General features: G+C 47.4%; 1 pseudogene; it reads left to right on the forward strand.

The window, feature by feature from the left end:
• Positions 1–1,530: 1,530 nt before the first annotated feature.
• Positions 1,531–5,077, forward strand: LOC125547339 (annotated as a pseudogene).
• The last annotated feature ends 263 nt before the right edge of the window (positions 5,078–5,340 follow it).

Below are 5,340 nucleotides of genomic sequence, written 5' to 3' on the forward strand. Positions count from 1 at the left end.
AACTAGTTATATCTTTAGCCGTCGCCGTAATATTCCACTAGTTATATACAACTAGTTATAGTTGATTAGACATGCGGCCATAGCTGAAGTTCTGCTCCTTCCCATAAATATTTAGCAAGGATACATCGACAGGAAATAGCACTCTGGAGCGCCGCTACATAAATATTTTTATCTTTGCTGGGCAGACTAAGTTCCATACCGAGTCCCATGTATAAGATGGGTCTGAAGCTCTAGTCGTTGATTCCAACTTGTGCCCAAGTTGAAATTCCCATTTTGTATGGTATGCAGATCGCACCGTGAAAGTCCCTGACACGTTGGTCTTACAGCTTGTGACAAACTTCAAACTACTCGAGCAATAGTGCTACTTCTAGGGTCACACTAAATGGTCAGCCTAGGCCCACGTGCAATGCGACCGTTGCCTACGTGAGCTGAGTGTATATTATGAGATAATCCACTTGCATTTATAAGCCGATTAATACACACTCAGCCTGCATGAGCTGCCACCATAGAGCCAGTATAGGCAGGACGACCGCATAGTGGCTGCTGCTTATGCGGAGCCCTTGGCATCAGATGAGTGTTTTTCTCATAATGTTCCAAAATTTGTGTAGAAACCAGTTGATTTTTGGATGGTATTCACTTGTACGAAGGTAAGCCGAGCCACAACCGGCTGTCGTGTGGTTTTTCCAGAGCACTCGGCTCACGATGTACTACGCGGAGTGAACGACAATTTACACTCGACTTGCATCCAAACACTAGGCAACATGTATTTTTCCCATAGTAGCTACTGCCTACTGCCAGCATCACACTTAATGCCTAGTCCAGCCTCTCTCGAAACAAAAAGGCAAGGCCAAGGCCCACGTGCGATGCGAATGTAGCGCAGTGAGCGCAGCTTACAACCCACAATAGTCGAGTGATAAACGTTTCCGAAGGTAGCACACTTGATGAGATAGTGCCCTTTTCTTCAGGTGGCACGGTACAATTGTATCTCCTCTGTCTTAAATTACTTATTTTAGATTTGTCTAGATACAGATGTATCTAAAACTAACACGTGTCTGGATACATTTGTATCTAGAAAAATCTAAGACAATTAATCGGGGGGGGGGGATGCTCGAAACGTATTGCTGTATTTTATTGCTCCAAACGGTGCACCGGTCGGGGCCCGCCCAGGGGGAGAAGTTGGTCTCATTTGGTTGGAAAGGATCCCGGTTGGATCCTGGCCTCATCCCTGGGTGGAACACCCTCCTGGAAAGGAAAACCCTCCTGGAAAGTCAGACCCGGGCCAAGTGTCTTGGGCATTTGGACGCTCGAAGCCATGCGCTTTCCTCGACCCGATCCCCATGAGTTCCCCGGGATAGCATATACGTCTAGCGACATCGGGAGAGAATCCCCTGTATCGTTCTCTCTTGGCTGTCTATGACCCTCCACCCACGAGGTCGCCGCCGGCTGCCGCCTCCCTCACCCACCGCCTCAGCCCTAGAATCACATCCATCCACCACTCCCCCCGCGCCGGCATTCTCAAAGGAGAAAAACATGAGCCATGGCAGAGGAGAGCGAGCTCTTGCGGTGGAAGCCACCGCCACGGAGACGGAATCGCAGCAGGACCTCAGCTTTAGCATGTCCACGGCGCTGCTGACCTGCCATACCTGCCGCCTCCCCCTCAAATCCCCCGTCTTCATGGTATGAATCGCCATGCATCGAAAGTTTCTTTCATCAATTAATCGTCTTTGCATATCATATCTGGATCCTGCTATCTCAACTGAATCTCGACGCCAGTGTGACGCCGACCATCTGTTGTGCTCGTCCTGCCGCGAACTCCATGGAGAAGAACCCTGCGGCCTCATAGTTGTCCACTTCGCCTTTCTTGACGCCTTCGTGGCCTCCGTCATGGTGCGGTGTGACTTCGAGAAGTACGGCTGCGAAGCCGGCGGCATCGTGTACCACAGTCAGCTGAACACAGGCGCGCGTGCCCGCACGCGCCTTGCGGATGCCCGGCCAGGGCTTCGGACGGCGGGGGTTGCGGCTTCATCGGCTCCAAGCAGAAGCTGCTCGACCACATCACTGGCTCCGATGGCCACTCGCGCCCCACCATCTGCATCCCCTACGGCCAGCCTCGGACCCTGAACCTGCCGGTCTTGTGCGGCTGGCACGTCCTGGTCGGCGAGGTCGACAAAGCTGCTGCGGGCGTTAACCGGCACCGCAGCCTGTTCCTGGTGTCACTGGGCCAGCACGGCCCAAACATATCCGTGTCTCTGCTATGCGTTAGAGCGGATGGTGGCGACCCGGCGCCGCAGTTCGCGTGCGAGCTCTCTGTAGAGCGTTCTGGCCGCGGCACAACGCATATGGTCATGATGAAGTCGGCCCTGATGAGCAGCAGCTCCCTGTCTGGTGGCGCCCCTGCGCCCGGCGACAGAGAGTACGAGTGGTTGCGTGTGCCGAAAGAAGAGTACTTGTCGGTTGACACTGTCCCCCTATGCATCTACATCGAGAAGCTTTCTCCCGTGGCCTCCACCCCTACACCTCTTCTCGCCATTGCTGCCCCTCCTCCTTGTTCGACCAAGAACACCAACAAGCCAGCAACAACATATCAGAGCAATGGCAAGAAACGGAAATCTGCAAGCAATCTGCAGTGAGGAGGAATCGACTAGCTACTATGTAATGGCAATTCCAATTACTATACATAGTGTTTTGTTATTTCATAAAGAATTAAATCTTCTGTTATTTACAATTGATGATTTTATATATTGTAATTTCTGTACAGTGTTGTTGCGTTGTTGAATCAAGCATACTCCTGCCTTTATTTTTTCATTTTTTGCGAGAACTCCTGCCTTTATTTCGTGGTCAACGATCTTGCATATATAACAGTGCTAGCTAGTTGATCTCTCCTTGTTGCCGAAGAATAAATCTGCCGTGAGGCAGACTGGGGGCTGGTCAGGTAGATTTTCTCCGCCATGTGGACGGCAAGGAGATTTTGGCAATCCCGTTGAAGGATGACTTTGATGACATCTCGGCCTGGCACACAGATCCCAACAAGACTCCCTTTATAGCCAAATCAGCATAAAATGTGTATGGTACACTCCATGGATGAACCTAGGGGAGTTTCGTCTAATATGTACTGTATGAAAGATCATGTGTGCCACACAGCAGGGCAGACAAATAGTAGCACCTACTCCACGCTGCAATGTGCTAATTATCGATGATGAAGGGAAAGTAATTAGCTAATTATCGATGGCAGTTTCACAGCTCGTGGTAATGCCGGATGGATAGGGCTTTGTGTTCGGGGATAACACAAGTGAGTCACTAGTGTCTTGGTGAACCAGCAGGACAAATCACCTAACGCACGGGAGAAACTCCAACTGAACCTATACTGCAGGCATAAATAATGCTCAAGAAGCAGCACAGGATTGGGGTGCTCAATATGGTAGTCCTAGAAAGGGATACGTAAACCCTTGTGATGAATATGACATGGCACTCAAGAGAGTTCTTTTTAGTTATGTTGATTTTTTTCGGATTTCTTCGTGTGTATTGCTCAAGAGACTATACAGGTTTCCTCATCGCCATAGAAATAAATTTAGTTATGGAGATATTTATAATATATATATATATATATATTAATAAGAAGCATGATATAATCTTTTATTGGATGTGTCAGCTCCACCATTCAAGCAACTAGCACGGCTGCCTGTGCGAGCGTAATCAGTTTCAAGTTTCAACCAGTTCCTTAAGATATCATGCATATTATAAAAGGGGTCTTATAGGTATATACGTAAACAAATATTATTGTCCAGCTGCGCCCCTGACCTGGGCAAGTTTAAATGTGGTTCCGCTACCGAACGAGTATTTGTCCGGTGGCACTGTCCACCACTGCATGTACATCTAGAAGCTTGCACCTCCCCCTCTTACACCTGCCACCACCACCCCTTAATGCCATTGTAGCCTCTCTTCCTTGTCCGGCCACCAAGAAGCCAGCAACCAAAATATTATAGCAACATGAAATGGAAATGTACAAATACGAACAAAAGGGATTTTATACACGGTGGACACAAAGGGGATTTTGCCAATACAGTTAAAGGCTGATATGTTGATGGCAAACTTATCCCAAGGGTCTCTTTACAGTCAAATCAGCATGTAAGGTGTACAATTGATGGATGATCCTGGACCGAATTCGTCTGGTACGTATGACGGAACATTGTGTGCTACTCAGTGTTTGAAAGTACTAGGATAAGCAGAAACTCTTGGAGGACACGGTGGGAGCACCAGGAATCATGCTATGCAATGGATGCACTCCAAAGTCTAAACTTAATCGATTGCATGCAGACATTCTCTAGAAAGTGTGATGCACAAGCACTTGGTGGCTAACACTCAGATAGTCCTGGAAAGTGTGATGCACAAGCACTTGCGCGGGCTGTTCAAGGAAATGAACATCGCATGCCACCTAACAGAGCTCTCTCCGGAGATTTAAAATCCTTAGTTGTGTTGACATTTTTTTTGAAGTTTTGTTTTCCTATCGCCTGACGCCTATATAAAGTCGTGGATACCTTAGTTTTAATCTGAAGTAAGTATCATTTTCTGGACACTCTATGTTCTTTTTTCATGCATATCATGCCTATTATTTTGTGGTTATGGATACATAAAATAGTTGAATGCCTTCCTACAAAATAATAAATTTCATTTTGGAGATATTTTTTAGAAAATACTATGAATGAAAAGTAATATGCACTATTGTATCAGATATATCAGCCAAACCTTTTTAGTATAACCGCAGTTCGCGTGCGACCTCTGTGTAGAGCGTTCTGGCCGCGGCACAACACATATGGTCATGATGAACTCGCCCCTGAGGAGCAGCAGCTCCCTGTCTGGCGACGCCCCTGCGCCCGATGACAGCGATTATGAGTGGTTGCGTGTGCCGAAAGAGTATTTGTCAGGTAACACTGTGCCCCTCTGCCTCTACATCGAGAAGCTTTCTCCGGCGGCCTGCGCTCCTCCACCTCTTCTCGCCATTGCTGTACCTGCTCCTTGTCCGGCCGCGGACACCAACAATCCATCAACAACATTTCAGAAAATTAGGAAACGGAAATAATGAAGCAATCTGCAGTGATGAGGAATCAACTAGCTAGTATGGGATGGCAATTCCAATTACTATACATAGTATTTTGTTTGTGTTATTTCGTACAGAATTAACTCTTTTGTAATTTACAATGGATGATTTTGTATTAATGTATTGTCTCTACAGTGTTGTTGACTAGTTGCATCAAGCCTACTCCTGCATTTTATTTCGTGGTCAACGATCATGCATATATAGTTGTTGACCTCACCGTGTTGCCGAAGAATAAATCTGCAGTG

The sequence above is a fragment of the Triticum urartu genome, chromosome 3 (genome assembly GCF_003073215.2).
Source record: "Triticum urartu cultivar G1812 chromosome 3, Tu2.1, whole genome shotgun sequence".
Classification (NCBI taxonomy): domain Eukaryota; kingdom Viridiplantae; phylum Streptophyta; class Magnoliopsida; order Poales; family Poaceae; genus Triticum; species Triticum urartu.